General features: G+C 39.7%; 1 long non-coding RNA gene across 1 annotated transcript; it reads right to left on the bottom strand.

Moving 5' to 3' along the window:
- Positions 1 to 170: 170 nt before the first annotated feature.
- On the bottom strand, positions 171 to 26214 carry LOC141014738 (uncharacterized). The gene is made up of 4 exons (XR_012180513.1): positions 26110 to 26214; positions 25638 to 25855; positions 992 to 1127; positions 171 to 403 (listed from the first exon to the last, which is right to left on the bottom strand). It is a non-coding gene; the product is annotated as an uncharacterized lncRNA (long non-coding RNA).
- Between the last annotated feature and the right edge of the window lie 871 nt (positions 26215 to 27085).

The following is a 27085-nucleotide window of genomic DNA, read 5'->3' as shown; positions in this document are numbered from 1 at the left end:
TCACATTATTTATTTGGAAGTAAGAAGTTTGTGTGGAACCCACGTTACCTGTTTTATCATTAAAAAGTATTACACTTTGTGTTCAAAAGCAGTAATTGTGTGTCTTTCTGTTTATTACATCTTTATTTACATGTTCAGATCTTCCATCACACAGATTAAGAATTCCAATGTTTCAATTCAATTTTATTTATATAGCGTCAAATCAAAATACAGGTTAGAGAGAGGGAGGGAGAGAGAGTGGCAAAGCACATTCCACTAGATGCAAGATGGAGGAAATAAACAATGACAATGTCAATGATACTAATGATACAACAACAATAATGACAATATTACAGATGGTGTTGAGCAGAATCATGGGACAGAGGGTGGTTTGTACAGGTCCAGGCCCTACAGCTCCAAATACCTACAGAGAGTAAGAGGGGAAGAGAAAGTATAAAATGGTGGGAAAGGGAAGATGTTGGGTTAGTAACAGGCATTAAGAATTTCTCAATGAACACAAAGATGGTTTCTCCAGATAATATTGCTGTATTTACACTGCAATACAAACATGCAGACAAAGGCAGATGATGTGGCTTCTCCAGCATCATTTATATTAATATTTATGTAAGTTTTAGTTTGAATGTATGTAAAACAATGGCAGTCAGAGCCCGTCATTTTTCATCAATATCGCTGAGGTTCTTCTGCAACACAGGAATATATCTGTTATAGGGACTTCCTAACTCTGTTGTAGGCTACAATAAAATAAGTAGTAACTGGTAGAAAGAATAGAAACAAAAGTGCTACATAAATATATACATACATAGGCCAAATATTACTAAAGCAATAATTCTGATTTCATTGAATTTCACTGTATTGAGTGTGGTGTCAGAATTTTCAGAGGAGAATCTCAATCTCTCGTGCACACACTGCCTGTCACAATGCAGCACCATGAAATAAATTAATACAACCTTGGAAGAGGGCACAGTAACTAAGTTTGATGTTAAAACTTTACCTTTTTCCATTTCTGGTGACTGGTGGTAAAAGGCTTGTGGAGGGGTCATAGGGTCCTACTGTACTGCTGCATCACTATAGAGTGCATCAGGCATTGGGCTCTTGTTCTCTTCTCCCTGAGTGGATATAACCTGACTCTGAAAAAACCCAGAGGAAAACAAATTACAACAATCTCCATTAAGTAACAGTCATACCACAGTACTACAGTAAATTAGACATGTCTTGAGTAAAACTGAAAGACCAGTATTGGGGTTGATTCAGACAAATGAAGTTGATCCAAATCTAGTCCTTTGTTGATTGTATTGCGTTTTCCCCACCTCAGCCTGTTAGCTCTGCTGCTTTCCTTTACAACTTCTTGCCAGCTTTTACATAGCCAGGAGCCACAACCTAGGACAGGGCAGTTGATTAAAACCACCCCAAACATGGATGGTACCCATCTATTGAGCATCAGTGTTATCAATGATATGAGGTTCCTGTACAGAGTCCAAAAGCTATTAAAAGACAATATCTACCCCAGCAACAACATGTTCAAGGTTGGTAGAATAACCAAAAGCTGTACTTAAAGTTGGGTCCAGGGTCTGAATATCTGGAGAACTGTGGGAGGCTGAATTCAAGTTTCTTTGTCCCATTGCATCCATCTGTGTAATTCAGACTGTAAGTTCAACAGTTCTTAACCTGAGGACTACGGGCCCCCTGGAGCATCATTATCTTCCTCAGAGGTTCCTGTTTTTCAACGTGCCTTTTAACAGTGTTAATGGATGGGCCCTGGGAACATTTAACCCACAATGTCAGTACATTATGTCTACATGATCCCACTTCTCCTTCCAAGACACTGTTTGGTAGAGCTGCACAATATATCGTTTGAGCATCGTCATCGCGATGTAGGAAGCAAATGAACTCATCTAATTCCAAGGGTACCTGACACACGCTGTACATGCGGACTCTGCATGTGCAGCGATCCACCAATCACATTAGTTCTTATTCAGTGTGCCTCAGCAGACCACGCCCATGCACATGGAGTGAGTCGCTTGTAACAACATTAAAAAATGAGCAACGAACAAGAGAAAATCACCAAAAAGGAAGACTTGGTGCCAAAAAGAAAAGCGACGTCAGTTATCTGGAATTATTTCGGCTACAAGAAGGATGATATTGACCAAACACGTGTTCTGTGTCGACAGTGCCTTGCATCTGTTGCCACAACGAGAGGTAACACAACTAATTTGTTTACTTATTTTCTACTATTTACAAAACAAGGGGTTGTGGACCACTCAAGAATCTGATGTAGAGCTGCTCTTATTATTTTATATCATTTTTGATAAAAAGAAAGATGTTTAGTTTTGCTGTAAAAGATTTCAGTTGTTGAATCAAAGGTTGAATAACCCGTTTATCACTCATTGTTAGTTACTTAATGTAAGTATGAAGCTAGAATGTTCCATTTTAAGATGGAGAGCTCAAAAGGTTCAAAGGTTTGTTTATTGTCATTCAATTCACGTTTGCACATGATAGAACGAAACATGTACTCAGGTCCCAGCACAATAAAAGCAAGCAATAAAAGATAACAATAAGAATAACCCATTGTTTCGACCCTGTCTGGGTTTTCTTCAGGCTTGCAAACAAATGCTAATTGTCTGACTGACTTGTGGAGAGATGCTTCCCTTTCAGTGGTCTGAGCAAAGGTGAGATCCTTCTCCTGAGCGTATCATTTCATACCCCTCTACTCTTGTGTTTCAATGGTCCCTCCCCCTTTCGACGTTACGGAGCAATACTATAGTTCCCCTACGGATTTAAACTTTTTGTACATGAAATAATCTGAATGTAGGTTTTTAAAGTAAGTATGAATTTATGTATTTATGAAATGATCTAATTTAAGACTAACTTTTTAAGGTAAGCATAAATTGTTGTTTTAATTTTTTAACCCTTGTTCAATCCTCCCAATTGCCATACACCTTTTGTCCTCTGGGGTCAAAAATGACCCCGTCTGGTTTGACTGTTATTTAAAGCATATAGTATAAATTGTCAATCAATTCTGTGTTACACCTTTCGTCTTACTTCAGTCCAACCCATTACCACAAATTTTTCCCTTTGTTTTGGAATTTAGGGCCAATATAACTTGTTTACATAAAAGTATACCCTGTTTTTGAGTGAAATTAAAATGAAACAATTATTTTGACTTTATATCATTTTTAACTATTTGACAGACCCCGTCTGGTTTGACTGTTATTTAAAGTATATAAAGTGGATACTTTACCCAATACTGTGTTACACCTTTAATTACAACTTCATTCAAACACATTAACACAATTTCTTTATTCCATTTGAAATTTAAGGCCTGTAAGACCTCGTTTAAATGAACTTTTACCTTGTTTTTGAGTAAAAATAAATAAAATCATCAATTATTCTGACTATAGTTAACGCGTCACGTGTGTTGATAGATCATCAGACTGGTATATGTCAAAGTAGAGTTAGGACGCTGTTTTTAAACCACTTCAATTTTTTTAATGGCAGCAAATAATCACACCTGTTGTCCTCCCGGGTCAAAAATGACCCCGTCTGGTTTGACTGTTTATGAAACAAAGTATAAATTATCACCCACCTCTGTGTTTCAACTTTTTAGTCAACTTTATTCCAACTCATTACCTGACATATAAAACATGTCAACATTCATTTCCAAAACATTTAACTTTTCAAAACTAACTTTTCAGAATAGGGAGAAGGAAGAGCAACAGAAATGTAGCTTAATGCTGACCTTGCGTCGCTTGATGTGAGGTATCACCAGTTGTCGCCCGAGCACATATTCAGGAAAGGAAGTTTTTTTCCCTACACACAAATTCAATGCATTACTCCTTTCCATATATATTATAAATATTATGAATAATAAATGTGTATTACCTTGTCAAGGTTATCGACACCCCCTTTGTTGTGATTGTAATCTTCGATGATTTTTGGCCTTTTAACCTGGCCTTTTAACCTAACCCTAACCTGGCACGGCCTGCTGCCCATATTTTTAGCCCTGGTTTACTCGGGATGTACTGTTTGAATGGACAGCGACATCTGAAGGGGACCAGGCGCTCATCCAGTCACATCAGTGCATGGATCGTACATCAACGGCAAGAGCGACACCCACTTGGTCCCATACGTCTCGAACGGGAGCAAGTTTGTCTCGTGCACGGCGATCTTCTCTTGTGTGATTATCATCAAATCGAATCGCTCTTGAGATTTTATGAAAATGGTAGCACGGAAAATTTCCATGCCAGACTGGGCTTGCAATATACTAGCTGTAGCTTCTTAACTGGATCGGTACACACCAGCGAGAATCAACATACCCACATATGCCTGCAGGACCATTCGATCCATCTTTCTCCACTTGTTGCCATACACACGTTGCCCCTCCTCGTTTCTCATGTTCAATAGGCTTGGGCAGAAACATGTCAAAAGTGGACTTTATGTCATCAATACGAAACCTTGCATATGCGGTTGGACCATGGTGGTTTGTCTCTCTCTCTGCTGTCAACATGCGTCGTTCGTCACTGGGAGGGATGGAAGACCAGATCAATGTTTCATCCTTTGACTGGAAATATTCTTCTATCTCAGCTTGGTCCTTTTCCTCAGATTCTTCCTCATCAGTTGATTTTCATCTTCTCTTCATCATCGTAAGTGCATTCCTCCACTTCTGACGCTTCTTCCATTTCAGCTTCAGATTCTACCTCATCATCATGTTCATCATTTTCCTTCACTTCATACCCTTCTTCCCTTTCTGCAGCAGGCGATGTGGGGGCTTCTTCAGAGGAAGAAGTAGCATGTGGTCCGTATGTTGGATCAATCACCTCATCATTATTTCAAGTTCAAGTTACTTTATTTGTACCCAGAGGTAGATTTTGTTTGCAGTAGAGTCCTCGTACACACATATGGAAAAAACATAGAGGCACATATCACGCATGTAACGGTATGAAAATTTCACACCACAGTTATAGTGACCAAAATTATCACGGTTATCGGTATACCGCGGTATTTTTAAAATGTCTTCAAAATGTTGAAAAAACACTGATACACTGATAAATTGAAATAATTTCACCAAGATTTATATTTAAATAGATTTATTATATATCAAAAGGCTTAGGGTATAAGCAGCCTGTTTTTGAAACGCGTCCTGTAATGTCTGCGTTACAGAGGTAGAATGAGATGTACTGGCAGTAGCACTCGATTGGCCAGCAGACCCTCTCTGTGAAAAAAATGAATAGAAAATGTCATTATTAATTATTACTGTCATTGTTACTTAATACTAAGGGTGCAACCAACAGATCACAAAACTCACAATCTAGATCATATCACTTTTGTGAGAAACAGGTTGGATATTTTTTTAGATCAAAACAAAAAGGATTATTGTTAAATTAATTATGAACACTATTTTGGCTCTTATCTCTATCTAGACACTTGTTATATTCACCATTTTAGATTATTCTTTATATATAGTCTATTCTACAAATAATCCACAAGTAGGGCCTATTATATATTTCTGATATTACTTATATATATTGGCTGTCTGTCTCTGTCTGCTTGCTCGTCTGTTGTCAATGGACTCGGTCAATCTGATTGGTCTAATGGCTGCTGAGCCACAGGTAGACGCTGCTCCGGTGAACGGAGCTGAGATGAAAGTCAGTCATCTCAGTCAGTTTGCATTCACTAACTCAGTCCACCCAGTACGTGTTTGTCTCAAATCCTCCTCACTGCAGCTCTGCATCAATATTTGGGGAATTATTAGGTCGACTTTAAAAAGTGAAATCTACAATTAATAAGAGGTTCAGATAACGTGCCAAATCACGGATCAACTTCGTTCAGTTATACCACTATCTGGTCAGTTTGCATTAGTGACAGCAAATTAGACAGAGAAAATTCAACATACACACACATCATGCACCTGAGCTTAAGGTTAATTTACCTTGCATTCACTTAACAGTTGAGGGTGATGGTCGCGCAAATGAGTAAGTAAATTGGACGTGTTACTGCCCCTCGCAACAACTTTCTTCTTGCAGCTCCTGCAGATAGGGCTGCCATCCTCGACCAGCTGTCCCTGAGCATTCTTATAATAACCAAAATACGCCCAGACTTCAGATTTGGTTCTCTTTGAAGGCGGAAAAATGCCGCTACTATCACGTCCTCCCTCCGCCATGTCTTCTTCACTACATAACAAGCGCACGTTGCACGCTGCGCCTGCGTAGGGAGACTTGGATAAAGTATCTCGCGAGTTTTCCACACCGTGGTTATCGACCGCGGCGGTTACCATGGTAATTAAAACTTAAACGGTAACCTTCACCGTCGGGAATGTTACCATGGTTTACCGTGACACCGGTAACCGTTACATCCCTACGCATCATCCAACTTAGGACAGTGGAAATAAAAAAAATGGCAAATTATAAAGTTCTTACAGGTCCAGATCATACTAAGATATTGAAGTGAACTACAATACTAATAGTAAAAAGAAAATAAGTAAGTAAATGAAATAAATACAGCAATGAGTAAATAAATAAAAGCAGCAATAAATAATCACCTGTGCAAAATATAGCTATGACTTATTCCTCAGTGTAATGGCTGCAGGGACAAAACTGTTTTTGCGTGTTTTTGTTCTACACCTAGGGATTGTAAACCTGCGCTCAGAGGGGAGAAGCTGAAACTCAGTGTGCAATGGATGGGAACTGTCATTTAAAATTGAACCACATATGCGCTGTAGCTGTTTTGTATGCAAGGTCTCCACGTTGAGTTGTGGCTCACCAATCAGCCTGCTAGACCACTTTACTATTTGGTTGAGTGAGCTTTTATTTTTCAAAGAGAGGTTCCCAAACCAGGCTGCTAGTGCAAATAATAAAACGGATTCAATAAAAGCATGGTAAAAGAGAGTCATGATGGATTTGTCAATGTGGAAGCGACTCAGTTTCCTCCAACAGAACAGGCACTGATGCCCTTTTTATACACACAGCTTCACAGTTAGTTTCAAATGTGAGTTTTGAGCCTATAATCGTTCCAAGGTTTCCCTCCTCCCCTCTTCTGACCCTGAATCCTTCTCATCAGTTGATTCTTCCTCCTCATTATGTTCAGCATTGTCCTCCTGGTCATTCTTTTCCACAACATGGTTAAAAATGAGCTCACAAGCCTCCTGTGCAGTATAGCGCGTGGGTCAATGACGTGACGCAATTTTTTTGTGTTCTTATGGTTCAGTTGAATTTATAAAAGGTTTAAATTAGAAAATAAACTTACAAATTACTCGCATACATTCTCTTTTTGAAGACCTCATCTAAAATTTCTGGATTTAAATCAATTTTCAGAGAATATTCAGCAGATAATGGCAAAAATGTCAATGTGGTGTAACCATAAAAACTTTGTATCAAATAGTTAAACTTGTTCAGAAAAGGTGAAATTCTCAATAAAACACCCTATCAACTAGTTTGGCATAATCTTACATTTGTGTTGTTTAATAATGAATAAAATACATGGAACACCATTGTTCTGAATATTATAATTAATTTGGGGAATTGTGTCTCTAAAGTCAACTTCCTAAAGTGTCAAGGTGGTGTAACCAACATTTAAGGAGCCATTTTGTTAATTTGTGCAAGAAGACCATGTGACAGGAAATTATATCACAGAGAAGGACCCCTGATTAGCCTAACTGCTGCATGACGAGGTTAGTAACTCTCTTGGAAATCTTGATAATTTGACATTTTTAGGGTATGGTCAGGTGTGCTTAGGGTTACATGTCAAATGGTATGACCCCAGGAAAACATTTATCATTCATAATAATTGTAAAAATAAGTATTTATTTAAAAAAATGTGTTTGAAATCTTCACACCAAGGCCATGTGCTTACATAGGTGTCCATCATAATGCCTGTTAAATTTGAATTTAAATTGAAATGTCAAATGGTGTAACCGGTTTCACCATCTGACTTTTATTACATTCCTTTTGGTTAGAGGCCGATTTTGTCAAATATCAGTAGTTTATGATGCTGATTAAAGATGTAATATGAACTAACTTACTATGTGGAACTATGTTTAAGTGTTGCGTGTTATATTTCTCTTGACGAAGTGGTGATTTATCCACAACTTTATTATCAAAGCTCTGGAAGGTTAGGATAAAATCATTATTTTGCATGGCTTTGATATTTTTTTAAATGTTTAGCTTTAATATATATTTGTATTCCATTCACTTACAATTTTAAGCAATATATAGTGCAATATATGTAATTTCATAATATAGCAGAATGAAGTGGGTGAACAGTGACAATGTTGAACATGAACAGCAGCTTTAAAAAGACTTAAAACTCCAATATGAGAAATGTTAGTCAAAGATTAAAATGTAGATCTGTAAAATTACATTTATTAACTTTCTATTGTTTCATAATTATTGCAATATAATAGAGCCTCTTTTCCCCCAATAGATGCCATTATCAAGCAAAGAAAAAGATGCTCGTCACAGAGCACGAGTCAGTGCATATCCTGCTGCAAGGGCCAATTACCTTGCCAAAAGGCGCGAAAGGTGGTTTTACACACACACACACACACACACACACACACACACACACACACACTTTAAATACTGTGAAAGAATATCAGGTTAAAGTCAGTAATATAGTGATTTAGGCTAATTGCTTTTATTTTTCTATTTTACCATTTAGTTATCAAAGGAGAAAAAGAGAGAGAAAGACTAAAAGTACTCCAGCAGCTGAGCTTTCCAAAACAAAGCAGGAGAAGTTGAGGGAAGAGTGGAGAAATTACCAGCGAGACTACAGAGAACAGAAAAGGGTGCTTGCTGATGTTCTCAACTTAACCCCACAATCTATGGACACGTCAGATGAGCAAATTCAGCATCTCGACAATCCAGAGCCTATGCATAATCATCTGGACGATCATGACTATGAGCAGCCAGTTGTAGAGAGACCGCAAGCATACTCAACCCCTGCAAGGAAAGGAAAGGAAAGAAAGAACAAATATTATAGCTCAGTGCTGAAAGAGAGGGAAAAGCTGAGGTCTGAACGTCGCAAAGTTAAAAGGGAACAGAAAAAAAAGAAAATGGTCAGTGAAAAGAACAAAATGAAAAACAAAAAGAAAGCCTCACAAATGAAAAGAGAGGAAGTGGCCAGCTTTCTCTGTAAGGATGAGAATAGTCGCATGTCATCACGCAAAAAGGATACAATAACTAAAAATAAAATCAAGCAGCAAAGGAGGGTACTGCTGCACTCTCTCAAGGACCTCCATGCACTGTACAATTCAACAGCCATGAGACACCTCAGAAGTCTGCATTCATGTAGGCTCACATGGAGCCTGTATTGAAGGATGCCATAGGCAAGTGATGGACCAGTGACCCAATACAGGAACAAGAAAAACTTTTTTTTTCTCAGCACAGTGCCTTTTCTGAGTGAGTTTCAAAGGGTCACTTGGAATTTCAGTGAGAAATCGCATGGGAAAGGAGCTCCTGATGGAGTGGGAGGGGCTGTCAAGCGTACTGCAGACACAGCAGTCCAAAGAGGCACTGACTTGCAGACAGCTGAGGAACTTTACAACTTCCTGAAGGATCAGCCCTCAAGCATCAAGTACTTTTGGATATCCGAGGAAGCCATTGCCAAGTACGACGAGTCCCAACAAATGTCCCAGCCGTAAAAAGGTACACTGAAAATTCACCAAGTGACCTCTGAAGAGCCAGCTGCGATTCAGTGGAGGGAAATTTCATGTTTCTGTGCAAGACCTGATATCTGCAAGCACTATGATCCAACTGCAGTAGATCTCCGCAACCTGCAATCAGAAGACCTCCCCTCAACATCTACCAACTTACAGCAGGATCTTAAAGGCAAGTTCATTCTGGACAGATATGAAAGTAAGCCTTTCGTGGGACAGGTCATCCAGGTGGTGGGTGAAGAAGTGGAAGTGAGCTGCATGCAACCCTCTGGGTGGGAAGAATGTCTTCACCTGGCCTCATCCACCTGACATCGTATTCTATTATGAGTCTAATGTGCTGCACATAATCTCTGAGCCAGAACATTTGAACTCACGTCATTCAAAACTCATGACAGAGGACTGGAAACATTTCCCAGCACACACACAGCCCTAAACACACAATTCTCCCTCTCTCTCTATCCCTTGCAGCACCACCTCACACACACAACTTTTGACATGTTTTTACACTTATTCATTGCAGTCAAAACATGAGTTCACATGATTTTTTGAAGTTTGTTTTTTAAATTAATTCATAAAATAACAAGTCCACATGATTTTTGGATGTTTAATTTGTAAAAATGAATTAATCTTGATGTTTTTTTCTTCATTGAAAATAATAAACTGGTTTGTTTCAATTGGTGTAACCAGTATTTTTCATAAAAATATTATAATATTCAGGAAAATTCATGTGGAATAAGATGTAATCCTCTATTGCAATGTATTAACATGTTTTTTAACAGTTTATACATAATTTGTCAAATATTATTTAGAAAACAAAGTGTTTTCAGCATTTGTCCTGCTCTATATTACAAGTAGTACACTTGCATACACTCTAGGTGGAAATAAATATTTAATATTTCTCCTTTGTTGTGGTTACACCACTTGACATTTTCAGGAGCAATCAGTCTTACCTTTCGTAAAAAATAATTCAAATGCTATTTCAAATTACATGAAACCAACATAAATACAAAATATATATTTTAGCAAATCTGATGCAAGCTTTTAAAACATTTTTGAATTGCTCATAATGCAAACCCTTATTTGTCACTGACCCGCCTCTGCCTCCTCATTGTGCTGCCTGTCTCTCTCAGACTAAAATGTGAAATGCTCCAACACCTGTGAGAGAAGACCTTTTTTGTTGTTGTCATAACCGTTGCTTGACCCCACACATCAAACATCCAAGATCAAAGATGTTTTGGAAAGCAGTATGGTGTGACAATTTGCTCCATCGCACCACTTTGTGCTGCAGGGTCTTATTGACCCCAGAGGACAATTGTTAAGGACAAGTAATTTTATTGAACAATAATTCAATCAAATTATTTCAAATTTATTTAAATCATGAAGAGCATAGTATCGGACAACATCCATTATTTTCAGACCATTTGATGAATAAAAAACAAATTTTGACGGGAAAAGATTTAACTTGGGGTCAGAACCCCAAGTCTACACGAGGGTTAAGGTAAGTATGAATTGTTGTTTTAAGTTTTTAAGGCAAGTATGAATTGTTGTTTTTAACTTTTATCGTTAGTATGAATTGTTGTTCTAATTTTTTAAGGCAAGTATGAATTGTTGATTTTCACTTTTATGGTAAGTATGAATTGTGGTTCTAACTTTTTAAGGTAAGTATGAATTGTTGTTTTCAACTTTTATGGTAAGTATGAATTGTTGTTCTAACTTTGTAAGGTGTTCTGTTTAAGCCGCACGTGAGTGGTCAACTACATGATGTGTGGTGGCGTCTATGTGTCCGCACTGAGCGGGGGGGAGGGGCGGGGGTTACAGACACAGCACACACAGACAGAGAGAAACAGGAGGGAGGGAGACGCGTGCGTGAGAGAGAGAACAGCCACTACAGAGACAACACGCTGGAAAGGTGAGAAAATGAGTGACGGCAGGAGACGCAATAAAATTGAGTGTAGAGTATGCAAGGCTAAAATCTCATATCGAGCAGGCTCTACAAATAACCTGCACAGGCACATTAGAACTGTACATTCATCGGTGCAGTTGGAAGAGAACCTTCTACTAATGAAAGTGCCAGTGTGTCTGCTGCATCTGTTGCTGCTGCTGCAGTTGTAACCCAGCTTTCATTTTGAATTGAAGACCGTCCGGTATTGAATTGTTCTCAGGGGTTGAGAAAGGGACTCCCAATTCAAACAGACAAGGAGCATCTTGTCCGGTGCCTTTGTAAAGAGTAAAAATAATAATTTCATTGTTTATAGAGAATGTAAACAATCATTTGTTTTCACAAAGAAAGAAAGAGGGAAATACATTTGTGTTTTATTTTTATTTTAATCTATTGATGCAGAGTTAAGGTCATACAGTTGTGGTTGTATGTTGATGGTTATGTATATTTCTATGGTTTCCACTTCCAGCATTTGTAGCATTTCAGTTCAGAAATTGAAAATTGTGAATAAAACTGGATAGGTAGTAAACTGCTACCATAACCCTGGATAAATTCCACTTATTGGTTACCCAGTGTCTACACTACACCACCACAACCCAGAGCTCTATAAAGATAGTTTGTGTAAAAGGCTATGTACTTTAAAATTTATTTTTTGTAGCACTCTGTTGAGTATAATAAGCCATATAAATAATGAATATTTGTACATTAGTAATAAAATTTACACATAATTTTACATTATTTTTTGTAATCAATTAATTGAAGCAACAAAAAAATCGGAGGAGCCACTTGGGAGCTGAAAGAGCCGGCTCTTTTAGTGAGCCGAGCCATAAGAACAGGCTCTTTTAAAACAGCCGGAAGTCCCATCACTAACGGGAGGTGCACGGTCCTTCCCACTTGAAGCCTCAATCACTTTGTCCCAACTGGGTTGACGGTCGCGCTGGCGCCTCCTGCCGTAGCGTACCTCTGTCCAACCCCCATCCATTGTTTTGTTTTGGAGCTGTGTATTTATGTAATTATAGTTATTGAAATATTTTATTATTATTATTATTATTATTGTCGTCTACGAAATGAAAATACATTTATGTATTTTTTAACTAACTAAAATGATCTATGAATTGAAAAAAATAAATGTGTGTGTAAAATGAAAAGAAATTAAATTGTTTTTAAGTATATAAATGAAAAAAGCGTGTGCCAAGGGTGACGTTTTGACCTGTAGCACTTCCTCAAGCCAAGGCGCACTAAAAAGAAAACAAGTTGGCTGTTCTTGACTGGCTGACTGAGGTGCTTCTCTTCCTGTGGTCAGAGCAGAAGTGAGCTCTCTCTCCTACAAGCCTCCTTTTATTACCTCCCGATTTTGTGTCCCTTAAGCTTTAGTGGTTTCTTCTTAGATTGTCCTTTTCACTTCATTTGTCCCTCCCCCTTTCCTCCAATGTTATAATCTCCATATGAATTTAGATAAATTTAGAGTTTTTAAGGTAATTATGAATTGTTGTTAACTTTTTAAGGTAAGTAAGTAGAGGTGTGTAGCACTAGTGTCCGCCAGACACACTATTAAAGCACCGATTCTTGAAACTTGGCAAAAACATGCCCCACTAAGAAAAGTGCTAATTTTGTTGGAAATTAATAACATTTTCATGAATAAAAAGAATCAAGGTTATAATCAGGGGGTCCTTTGCACATATGTAAGGTTCTTTTATAGGTTTATTTTTAATTTTTATTAATTTAATGATTATATGCTGGCCCATTGCCTACAAAATCAGTTGTCCTCGGATAGGAGAATCATTTCAACTTGATTAAAAAAGAATAATATCTTTACCACATGACAGAGTACATTGTAATATGTACGAACAGTGAGTTTTGAACAATATTTACTATTATTTTGTGGTTGCTCAAAATGTGTCCCACATATTCGTCACCACTGTCAGATATTTATAAAAAGCAATAAAATCAGGCAACTACAAGGTCAACTACATTCCTGAGGACCCCATTTTCAAACCTTCAGCTCTACTGCATGCTTCAAGATCAATCAAGCTCCCGTAAGTTTGCTATTTTCTCTTAAACTTGTTCATATTTTTGGACACTGCTTCTGTCACAACCATAACATGTCAACACCGTCTCTTTTTTATAAAAAATATTAGATTAGATTATGACATAAATGTTTACTTTTTACGAAGAGGTCTGAAGTAGCTAGCAACAGAGGGGAAACAAGATGGCTAATGTGAACAACTCATGCATATCATGTGAAAGAGTAGGTTTTTGTCACCACCGTCAGGTTTTCTGTCTGACGGTGGTGGTGACAAAAACCTCCAAATGGTCCTCAACAGAGGCTAGAATATAATTGTTGATCTGTAATGTTTCATTAACCTCTTTTATATTTTTATTTATGTAATTCCCCCTATATTTCTTCAATATCGTCCAACCCTAGGGGATGAGGTGTGCCTTCCTTCTCTCTCAATTCACTATTATGCCATGTTCATTTGGCTTACGTCATTTGGGATATACATAGTGCACCTACTACCTACGTACATAGCACATAGTATACAATATCCCTTGTAGGCTATGCATCTCCAATGACTAAAGCCAAATGAAAATGGCATGACAACATTTAACCAAATCTAACATTCACTGTAATTGTTATGTGCTTTATTTCTCACTGCGCATGTGCAAGTTACAGGTTTGTTCTGGGGGAGGAATGCGGAAGTCTGTCATTGTTATTGGTGTGCTGAGGTTGCAGTAAAGTCATGAAAACCTACAGTTGTCGTCGTAGTTATTGAGCCAACATTGGTAGTAGAGGATGGCCACTGGTAATTATAAAGTTCCGCCAGCGTTTGATGAGAAGAAATCTTACGAAAGCTGGAAAAATGAGGTCGAAATCTGGAGACTGGTTAGTGACTTGGATAAGAAGAAGCAGGCCCTGACGGTTGCCTTGTCGCTAATGGGAAGAGCGAGGGACAGCGCGCTGGAAGTAGCCGCAGAGGATTTGAACATAATGGATAATGGAATGACTACACTTCTGAAAAAACTGGACTCTGTGTTTTTGAAAGGAAAAGGACCGCCAATACGAGGCTTACATGGAGTTTGACCGGATAACGAAAGACAATGGCGTTTCGATAGTGGATTACATTGTTGAGTTTGAACGGAGGTACAACAGAATTCACCAGTTCAAAATGGAGCTCCCGGATGCAATGTTAGCATTCAAGCTGCTAGACACTGCGGGACTGAATGTTAAAGATAAACAGTAGGCGCTTACCGCTTGTCCACGCCTCACGTTTGACAACATGAAGGCCGCATTGAAGAGGATTTTTGGCGATACTACGCCACAGAGGGGCGCTGATGCACTGCAGGTGAGCGGAGATGCAACTGACGCTGCCTACTACACAAAGATTACCAGCAGAAGAGAAAGTAGGTCAAATATGCAACGTCAAACAGCTATTCAAGGTACCAATCCGCTTGACAGATACGGCAGGAGAACGAGATGTGCAGTCTGCCAAAGCATATATCACTGGGCAAAGGACTGCCCCCACAAAAATGAACATGCTAAACTGACAGAAGATGAAAGACAAACAGAGTTTGAAGAATGCAACATTACTTTATTGTCTAAAGACACATTGTCTAACACAGAGATTTTCATGTTGGAGTCTTTGGGATCTGCTGTGATTGACACGAAAAATGGCTTGATCATTATGTCAGTCAACTAACACAGGATGAGTTACTTAAAATGAAGGACATAAAAAGTGCAAGACCATTCAAGTTTGGTGATGGGAGAATTGGCCATTCCACAAAGAAAGTGAAAATCCCAGCTGTGATAACACAGACTAGATGTCAAATTGAGACAGAAGTTGTCCCAGCCGATATCCCTTTGCTTTTAAGCAAAACGTCACTGAAAAGAGCAGGTGCAGTTTTGGACATTGAGAATGACAAAGCCATTATTTTCAAGCAACCTGTGAAACTTGAACTGACATCGTCAGGACATTATTGTGTGAACTTGAGGGATGAGAGTTCCCCAGATGGAAGTGACATCCAAAATGAAGATGACATCCTAATTGTGACAGAAAACATGACAAAACAGGAAAAACAAAAAATTCTATTGAAACTGCACAAGCAGTTTGGACATGCCTCAGTTGACAGACTGAAAAAACTACTGACCTGCTCAGGTAATACTGATGAGGAGTGCACCACAATCCTGAAGGATATTGTAAAGAACTGTGAGACATGCATTAGATACAGTAAACCAAAGCCAAAGCCAGCAGTAGGTTTACCCATGGCCTCAACCTACAATGAAACTGTAGCTATGGACTTACATGAGCTAGAGCCAGGAGTGTGGTATCTGCATGCCATTGACCACTTCACACAATTCAGTGCAGGGAGCATTATAACCACCAAGAAACCCAAAGAGATAGTGAAGCACCTTATTCACTGCTGGATAAGTGTTCATGGTCCTCCACGCAGACTGTTCACTGACAATGGGGGTGAATTTAATAATGAGGAAATGAGGGACGTAGCTGAAAACTTTGAAGTGAAAACGACTGCAGCTTATAGTCCATGGAGCAACGGTCTATTAGAAAGGCATAATCAAACTCTCACTGAAATCCTGTTGAAAGTAAAGAGAGACAACGGATGTGATTGGAAGACAGCCCTAGACTGGGCCCTGATGGCAAAAAAACTCTATGCACAATGTACATGGCTACAGTCCCTACCAGCTAGTGTTCGGGCAGAACCCAAATCTGCCGTCAGTTCTCACTGATAAGCTCCCAGCTCTAGAAGGGACTAGCATGGCTACTTGGATGGCCCAACACATCTCAGCACTACATGCTACAAGGAGAGCATTCACAGAAACAGAATGCTCTGAGAGGATACGAAGAGCCCTTCTTAAACAAGTGCGACCCACTGATGACAGATATGAAACGGAGGATAAGGTTTACTACAAACGGGTGGATTCTACAGAGTGGAAAGGTCCAGGTGTGGTCATCGGCCAAGATGGTGTGGTGATATTTGTTCGCCATGGAGGCACTTATGTTCGTGTACTTCAATCCAGACTTCGAAAGGTTGATGGCTCGCAAGATATGCTGAGAGAAAGAGATAATCAGTTGATGGGAACTGAAAATGCCACATTACCAGAAACTGGACTCTATAAAAATAAGACTGACAATGAAAGTGAGGAAGAGGCACCCTCAAATGATGAAGATGCTGAGGATAACAATGAGCCCCCTCACACAACAACACACTCAAATACTACTTGTGAAGGACTTAAGCTGAAAACTGGACAAGTAGTTACATACACAGACAGTGGAAGTGACCAAGTACACACTGGAAAAATCCTCAGCCGGGCAGGAAAGGCCACTGGAACGCACAAAAACTGGTACAATTTACAGTACACAGAGCCTGAGGAAATTGCTGGTACAACTGGATCAGTGGACTTAGGACAAGTAGACAATCTTCAACTGGGTCCATCTGAACATGTTGAGTTATGTGCAGACTGCCATAAAGAGGACGTACTGATTGTGAATGATGATGCCTTCATACCTGCCAAACACGCTGAACTCAGCAACTGGAAACAGAACAATGTGTTTGAAGAGGTGAAAGATGAAAGTCAGAAATGCATCTTTACAAGGTGGGTGTGCACACTCAAGGAGACACCAGATGGTGGTGTCCCTAAAGCCAGACTAGTTGCAAGAGGCTTTGAGGAAAAGAACACTGAGGAGCTACCAAAAGATTCAACTACGTGTGCTTCAGAGTCCCTAAAAATGATCATGGCTGTTATATGTCAAAAGAAATGGCAGCTGAACTCCATAGACATTAAAGCAGCCTTTTTGCAAGGTAAAGAGTTAACCCGAGATGTCTACATTCGGCCTCCCCGAGAAGCTCAGAGCAAAGGAACTGTGTGGAAGTTGAAGAAGTGTGTTTATGGCCTGACAGATGCTTCTCTGTACTGGTACAACAGGGTAAAGGACATTATGCAGCAGTCGGGAGGTACTGTTTCATAAGTTTACCCAGCAGTGTTCTACTGGTTGGATGACTCCTACCATGTGATGGGAGTCCTTGCTTGTCATGTGGATGACTTTATCTGGGGAGGTTCGGAAGAACGTTCTCCATGACAGTCATTTCTCACTTGAAAGCAACTTTTCAAATTGGACGTGAAGAACACAACAGCTTCAGCTACATTGGAATGGAGGTACTCTCTGTAGAGGATGAAATACAGGTACAACAATGGATGTACATAAAAAATCTCCAACCCATTCATGTGGACCCCACGAGAGCCCCCCCCTAACAGACACTGAATATGATATGCTTAAGTCAAAGAGTGGCCAAATATTGCGGGTGGCGAGGCAGAGCAGACCCGACAGAATGTGTGACATATCCATCCTGGCGTCAAGTACAAAGCATGCCACTGTTCAGACTCTGCACTGTGCAAATAAACTGATCAGAAAACTGAAGTCAGAGGAGGTGACTTTGAGGTTTCAGTACTTGGGAAAAGACAGCTCCCTAAAGCTGGTGGTGTTCAGTGATTCTTCCAGATGGAGGCACTCAAGGTGGGCACCTGATCATGCTTATGGGAGAGGTTGGAAGATTCTCGCCTATATGCTGGCAGTCAAAAAGGATCAGGAGAGTTGTTCGGAGCACTTTAGCTGGAGAGACTTTGGCACTTGGAGATGGCATTGACAGTGCAGTCTTCCTAGCTACACTGTACTCAGAGATCACCACAGGTGACTGTACAAGCAACAATTTGCTAAATGGACTAAACAACAAAGTTTTTTTTACTGTTCTACTTTAGTTATTAAAGCTGAAACTTTAAACCTGGCTATCTGTTAAGAACACTAAAAAAGGAGAAAAATAAATATTTTCTTTGCACTGTTTTTCTTTAAAGAGAAAAGGGGAGTTTGTTATGTGCTTTATTTCTCACTGCGCATGTGCAAGTTACAGGTTTGTTCTGGGGGAGGAATGCGGAAGTCTTTCGTTGTTATTGGTGTGCTGAGGTTGCAGTAAAGTCATGAAAACCTACAGTTGTCGTCGTAGTTATTGAGCCAACAGTAATTCCCCCCAATTTCATAGTCATTACGCTCAACTTTGACTTTATGTGTTTTAGGAAGTTATGGCTAGGCAGCAGCTATCTGTGGAGGAGAGAAGGAGAAGAAACAGGGAATATCAAAAGAAGCGTAGAGAGAAAACACACAGTGATGCAGAGTTAAAGGAGGAATACCTCAGAACGGAAAGGCAAAGATGGAAGAAGAGGGTGAAGGAAGGGAAGATAAAAAATATCAATGACTTGAATGAAAGGGAAAAGAGAAGTCAGAGAAAGGCTTGGAAACGTAGTCAACAAGTATCAAGAGAACATAAGAGAAAGGGCTCAGATCACCCAGAAACTCCCCCAGACAGTCCAGCGGATCATGCCATACACGAGCCAGCTCGGAGTAGGCAGGCTATAGCAGGAGAAAGGGAAAGAAAGAAAACAGGAGCGAGATACTCTAGAGAGATGAAAGCTATTAGAAATAAACTTCAAGAGGTAACAAAGGATAGGAACAGAATGAAAAAGCGTTGGGTACGAGAACAAGCTTGGAATAAAAAAACACAAGAATCACCAAGAAAAAAAACAGAGCAGCTGCTGCGGGGAAGCCAACTCAAAAACCCCTCCATCAAGAAAACTCTGCTGTTCCACAACACACTCATTCATGAATTGAAACAAAACAAGTCTGCCCACAAGAACAAGAACTTGACTCTGTCAGGCAAGGTTCTCATATAACACACTGCGGAAGAGGAGGCCTACTGACAAAAAACCTACATACATTCAAGCAATTACTCAGAAGGTTCAGGATTTCTACCATAATGCAGCACGAATGACAACTGACAAACAGGACACAATCACATGCAAGAAAATAAAGCATCAGAGAATGATTCTGACTAGGACTGGGGCGACATGTCGACGTCATCGATTACGCCGACACAAAAAATACGTCGACACAAAAACTGTACGTCGATGCGTTGTCCGACCAAAACAAAAAATGGCGGCAGCGAGTAGCAGCAGCAGCGCCAGTGAGTCAGCTGATGCTGAACTCGGCAAAAAAAGAACACGTATTTCGAAGGTATGGGACTATTTTACAGTAAAAGGGAGCGACTCTGTTGTTTGTCAGCTTTGTAAAATGGAAATGGCCTATCATAAAAGCACGACGGCTATGCACCAGCACCTCAAAAGGCGGCATCCAGGAGCAGCTTGTGCAGATGACCCCTAACCCTAACACCGTAAGTTTTCAACTTTTTTTTCTTTTCTTGTTTGTTTTGTTGTACATATTATATTACGCAATGAGTCGTCACATTTTAATACCGTATTTAAACATCATAATGTACCCTGTCATTCATCCAAACACCCCCACGTACACATGCAGGCACACCCACCCACACACCTCAAACTCAAAACTGATACAAGCTGCTCTCTGTATTGTTGGTTTTTATTTCTGATTTTTGTTTGTTTTGTTTTTGTTTGTTTTTCTGTCTGCCTGCTTTGTTTTGCACTGTATTAGTCCTGTACTACATTGATTGTTGTTTTGTAATTTCTTTTTTGTAATTTTCATTTTGTAATTGGTCACTGTCATGCCGTGACAGCTCAACTACACACATAGGATTTGATTACTTGCTGATTTAAACGATGGCAATAGACAGTATGATTAGGATATATTAAAATCCTCTTATTATTATTATTATTTATATATAATTAATATTTTTTAAAATTATTTTTATTAATCTGTGTGCTGTGTGTGTGATTTATGTTTTCAGGAATAAGCAGAAAAGTGTGGAGGACCACTTTCAGAAGAAAAAAACAACCCCCTGCACCCCCCAGGAGGCTGCTGTACTGACTGAGAGCGTCCTATCTATGATTGTGAAAGACATGAGGCCGCTTGCTATGGTTGAGGGCGAGGGATTCAAAGAAATGCTAACCACTTTTCAATCAGGTTACACTCTGCCCTCTAGGCGCCATTTTACAAGTATGATGGAGAGAAAGTATGAAACTTCAGTGGAGAAACTAAGGAACGAACTAAAAAAGGCCACATCCAAAATTTCCCTTACCACTGATGCTTGGACTAGTCTGGTCACAGAGGCCTACTTAGGAGTAACTTGTCATTTCATTGATGACAATTGGGATCTTGTCTCCTTCAATTTAACAACACTACCAATTGAAGAGCGACACACTGCAGAAAACATTGCCTCCTGGGCGGAGAAGGTGGCAGAAAAATTCAACATTTCCTTGCATAACGTCCCTGCCATTGTGCATGATAATGCAAGTAACATAGTCGCAGCTCTCCGCATCCTCGAAGAGAAGTTTGGAGTGGCATCTTATCGGTGTGCTGGGCATACACTGCAGCTAGTTGTACACCATGCAATGAAGGACCCCATGATTGATAAGGCACTATCAGCTGCACGGGGCCTCGTGAAGCACATCAGGAAAAGTGAGCCAGCTAGCACCAAACTTAAGCAGAAACAAAAACAAATGGGCACAGCTGAGCACAAACTAATCCAAGATGTAGCTGTCAGATGGAATAGTTCATACTATATGGTTGAACGTCTGTTAGAACAGCGATGGCCAGTGGTTGCGACGCTGTCAGATCCAGAAGTCACACACCGTGGGAAACATTACCTTGATCTGAAAAATGATCAGTGGATTCTTCTGGATGAACTGAAGGAGGTGCTCAAGCCATATGAGCAAGCTACTGTTTTTCTTAGTGGACAATCTTATGTCACAGCTTCTGTTCTCTCCCCCCCCCCCCCCCCCCCCCCCGCTGAAAGGTCTCCTGAAATCCACCCAAAACAGATCCTTTGATTCTGCTGCCGTGAACCTGTTCCAGAGCCATGCAGAAGGGGAAATCTTGTCAAGGTGGCAGCCGAAGGTATCTGCATTTCAAGAGGATGGGAAAAATGTGTCACTCATTGCTGCTGCCCTTGATCCACGTTTCCAAAAACTGAAATTCCTTTCTCCAGAGGATGCTCTGAAACTGCAAGTAAGAGTACAGAGTGTTGCACTTGATCTCAAAAGGGAGCAGAGAGCACAGCTACAGCAGGCAGCTGTGGGGCAGGAAGCCTCAGCAAGTCCCTCACCAAAGAAGAGGTCTGTGTTGGACACTTTGTTGGGCACAGATTCTGAGGAGGAAGACAGCAACGAAGTCATGGATCAGGATGAGGATGGGGACAATGAGACCATGAGGAAAAAAGTACTGTTGTATTTTGGGGAAACGCCTATCGCAAGGGACAATGACCCCCTTAAATGGTGGAAGGATAACACAACAAGATTCCCCACACTGGCTGCTTTAGCCAAATCGTATTTGGCTGTACCTGCCATCAACGCCATCTGAAAGGCTTTTTTCAGTTGCTGGAAACATTGTCACCAAAAAAAGGGCGAGCCTGACTGCTAAGCATGTTGAAATGTTAACATTCCTCCACTCCAATGCATGACTACATCATGTCTTGAATTAAACACACACACACACACACACACACTCACTGAGTATTCTTAAGGGAAAAGTGGCAGAGTGTATGTTAAGAGCACTTTTTTGCAGAAAGCAAAGTAAATGTTATATTTTGTTGGTTCAAGAAGGACACCACTGCTGCTGCTGTTTATATTTTATTTATTTATTGTTAACATTTGTTTGTTTGCACAACAGTTTTACTTATTGAAAGACAGTATTTTATTTATTTTATTTTTTGTTAAATGCTATCTCTGGCATCAGATTGCACTACTGTATTCATTACTTGAATTTTATTTTGGAATCGTTAGATTAATCGATGCATCGAAAAAATATTTGCTAGATTAATCGATTACAAAATTAATCGTTTTGCCCAGCCCTAATTCTGACTGATACAGTATTGAACCGCCACAAGGAGTTCACCAAGAAGGAACCAAGAGTGAAGCTCAGTTATTCATCCTTCTGTGCCTTACGTCCATTCTATGTCACAGCACCAAGACCGTTGGATCGTAAGACACACCAATGTCAGTACCATGAGAATGCTAAGCTGATGCTTGAAGTCCTAAGAGAAAATGGTGTTGTCAAGTCTAGCAAACTGGAGGATAGTTTTGAACTTGTCTGCTGTTCACAGACAAGCGAGGCATGTCTTCTGTGCTCCTGCACCCGGTGTCTCCACAAACATACACTTCCCACACCACAGCAAGACCAGACCAATGTTGAATGGCAGCAATGGGAAGGAATTCAGGATCAAACAGCAGTTCAACACAAGACTTGCGATGCACAGTGGCACGCTGGGAGAGCTTCTCCAACGATATAAAGACAAACTGAAGACAGAAACAACAACACACGTGTGCTCAGTTCAGAACCAGACCAGAGAGTACAGGAGCATGATCGAGAAGTGCAATGATAGCACAGTAATTGTGCACGTGGACTTTTCTGAGGTGTGGAAGTGCAAGTATAGTTCTGAGGTACAGTCATGCCATTTTGGTCAGAACCTCCCACAGCTCAACCTGCACACTGGCATGTACTATACAAAAGAACAGAAGACAGGCTTTTTCACAGTATCAGAATCCAAGCGACAAGATGCCTCTGCCATTTGGACTCACATGGAACCAGTCCTGCCCAGCAAGCAATACAAGAACAAGAAGAACGTTTTTCTCCTCTGCAGTGTCCCTCCAACTCTAGGTTTCAAGAGAACAACCTGGAACTTCTTCCCCACCTCACATGGGAAGGGAGCCCCAGACGGCATTGGAGGAGCTGTGAAAAGGACTGCAGACAGCCTTATACTGCAGGGGAATGACATTGTGAATCTTCCATGAGATGGTTGGCAGAAGCCGCTGCAGCACTAAGCTCTATATCATTACTGAAGCTGACATGCAGCCATATGACGCACTCCTTTCTCAATCACTAAAACCTGTACCTGCAACAAGGAAACTCCATCAGGTCACACCAACACACCGAAACGACTCTGAGATCGATTGCAGATCACTGTCCTGTTTCTGCAGTGAGCCACAGATGTGCGAGTGTTTCAGCACAACAATATTCCAGGTGACTGCCAACACACCCAGAGTACAGGTTGAGGATGATGGTCCTATACCAATGCAAAAGAGGAAGGGTCCTTTGGCAATGTTGATGGAGAAAACGGAACAGGAGGAAAGTGAGCAGGAGGAAATGGAACGGGAGGAAAGTGAGCAAGAGCCAACGGAGCAAGAACAACTGACCAAAAGTGGTCCTGACGGGACTGTGACAGATCTATCTGCTGATGTAGTTCATTGCGGAGATTGGCTTGCGGTCATTTATGACCAGAACTGGTGGTTAGCAAAGGCTGTCACTGTGGACTCATCATCAAGATGTGGAAGTGGAGTTTTTCCACCCTAATGGGCCCAACACACGATTCTATCCAAAAGGAGGTGGAAAGGATATGTGCTTCACCATTTGACCATATTCTGGTCAAACTTGAGGAACTGTCATCACCAGGTCGTGTAAGCAGGACGAGGGAGATATACAACCTGTCTGCTGAAGTCATGGATTTCATAGAGGAGAAACATATACACCATATACTTCCTGATAAAGCTAAATGAGTGGTGGAGTGATGTAAAACAGTCAGGGAATACTCACAGGAGGTCACGAATTATTATTATTTTTGTGTCAGATGTGTTTTGTGGTATTTACACAGAATGCTTTCTGTAATTTGAAACATTTCAGTTTATGGAAAAGAGACTGTAAGACGTAGTTATTCATTTATCTGTTCTTCACGTCCAATATACAGTTTATAGTCTAGTTTACAGAAGAATATGATCTATATTATTTTATGAGTGGGGGGCACTACATGACAGTTAAATATGAGGTCAGTGATGAATTCTATCTTATTGCTACTGGTAATGATTTCTTTTTTACTATGATGATTATTAAGGGGTACTTTTATTAATGATAGCCTATTGCTAATTGAACATGTTTCTTATTGACTGTTTGCCACAGTGCTCACAATTGTTATTTGTTATCTGTTCTTCATGTCCAATATACAGTTTACAGAAGAATATAATGTATTATTTTATGAGTAGGGGACACTAGATGACAGTTTAAGATGATGTCAGTGATGCATTGTATATTATTCCTACTGGTAATGACTATTTTTTACTATGATGATTTGATATTTGATGATATGTAAGTAAACGTTGTATGATGTTAGATCTTTTAAAAGGAGTACACGTGAAACAGTATAAAAAATGAACAAAAGTGAATATTCAACATTTAACAGCATATGTGTACTAAGAATGCCAGATAATGATTTAAAAGCTCTAAATACATATTAGACCAAATAAATAAAAATTAATTTGCTTTTTATTGTGTCTGACAGTGTTGACAAAAACAAAGTAATAACTGGAAAAACGCCAATTTAATGAAAAAAATACAAAATGAGGAGGTTGCACCGGTACATTGATGAACAGCCAAGACCTTGGTCTATAATGATATACCTTCAGATTTTGTAATTTAACTAACTTTTTATTTTCAAAATTAAAACCTGTTTTATCCAAATTCCCAAGAATCATTGAAAGCCACTGGACCATTTCTAGGTTCTGATGGAGTGGGGCGACAAATTAAACCAGAGACCAGGTTCTTTAAAATTAAAGCCGGTACTTTAAAGTAAACAAGAACAATAAACATAACGGTGTTCAGACAGTGTCTAAGGTATCCTGCAGGTATGGGTTAGGGTTGGTATTCACTTTCCCTTTTTTCAGGTTTATTTTCCTAAATAAGAAATATTCTTCCTTAATAATTCATCCAGGTAGGATGATTTAAATTAGAGATTTTGTTATGTTAGACCGGTCTGTGACTAACTATCTCAATTTATGGTAATAGGTTGCACCTATTTTGGTTTCCTTATTTTTCTATTAATTCCATAAGTAGAAAAACCTTTTCACCAAAAAGCATCTAAATCCAAATAAAGTGAAACAATATTACACCTTAAATCACAATATTGACAATTATGAAACAGAATGTAAACATGTAACACTTCAGTTCAAGTTCAATAAGTTTAAGTTCAGTTCAGTTATTGTTCCAACTCAGTTCAGTTCAAAAGAAATATCTACAACACTCCTACCTCTCTGGCAGTTTACCAGTAATCCATCCGGCAAATCCTCATTGAAGCGATGAATATGAAGGTGAAGATGAAGATGCCTTTAAGGGATGTAGTCTGTGGGTTTGGCTCGCCATCTTGTGTCCCACGGTCGCGTGCCTACGTGTTGTCTCCCGCACCGAGGAAGAGTGTCTCTCTTTAGTCAAACTTCATTCAGGAGCAAGCAAAAAAAAAAAACTGACCTTTACAGCAGGCCATAAACAAAATAAATTACTCTGTCCATGCAAATGAAATAGCCTTTTACAGCGAGTTTAAATCATAATGTAATGTACATAATGATGTAATCTTTTTACATGAAATAAAACTCTTTGGTTGATAACCCGCAGACTATTAGCCGCTAAACAGTTTAGCTAAGGCTAGCTCTCTTTGCTAGACCAGTCACTCATTCAAGTGCAAACAGTACAACGAAGCATCAATAAAACGAGCTGAAACTCACCAGAACCGCTGTGGTTTATTCAAACATGGTCCTCATGAAACACCAAGTAGATGGGTATTATTTTCCAGGCGTTAAACCAACTGTCTTTGTAACTATTTCACTCGTTAATTTCTCTGCTTCTCTCCCCTCCCCCCTTCGCTCTCGGCTCAGCTCAGCTCTGGCCGGAGCATGCATAAACACGGGCAACGAGTGCCTTAAAGGGGAAGCGTCATCACATTTCTTAAAGGCATTTTTAAATAATTTCCATTAAATTATTGCCGAATCTGTGTTAAAGCAACACTAGGTAGTTTTTCGACCTTAAAATAATGTTTCTAAACTCAGTTAAGTGGTAGAAAAACGTATTGTTATTATTGTATTGTCTGAGGAGGCGAAGAAAAGAAAAAGAGAAAGTGATAGAACAGAGCCCGGACACAGATAAATACTGGACTAGCTTACACTCGGTGGAACTGAAAGAAGAAATGGGTTTCAAGACTGATGGTGACCTAGCCTAGCCTTGATGCTACTGGATTTGTAAGTCATATATTACATATATACATATTTATTATCTTACCGACTTTTACTTTGAGTTGATTTGTTGTTATGTGGTGTTCATTGGGGCACTATTTGTCCACAGTTTATAACCGTAATAAAGCCGGGAGATAATCTAAAGCTGTCCGTTTCGATAGCTTGCACGTTTTCATGTAGCGACTGTAAACGATGACTAACTTATTAAAACACTATGAACATCTTGTCTCGAAAAGTTGCAGATTCCTTAGTTCATGCAGATTATCAACTTAATTGTTGAACAGTGTGGTTGGGAGATAATGTTAGGCTATTGTTGTTATCGGTAACGTTAGCATGCTACTTACTGTTGTCGTACCGAGTTGGTTGTAGTTATTACACCAAACACAACGTGAACTTGCGATTGTATTCAGTAACTCCCGAAAACATAGTTACATTTTCAGACGTTACTAAACGCATTCATTTCACTCATTCA

Source organism: Pagrus major, chromosome 19 (genome assembly GCF_040436345.1).
Source record: "Pagrus major chromosome 19, Pma_NU_1.0".
Taxonomy (NCBI): domain Eukaryota; kingdom Metazoa; phylum Chordata; class Actinopteri; order Spariformes; family Sparidae; genus Pagrus; species Pagrus major.
Note: the sequence above shows the minus strand (reverse complement) of the source record. Positions and strands in the feature narration are given on the sequence as shown.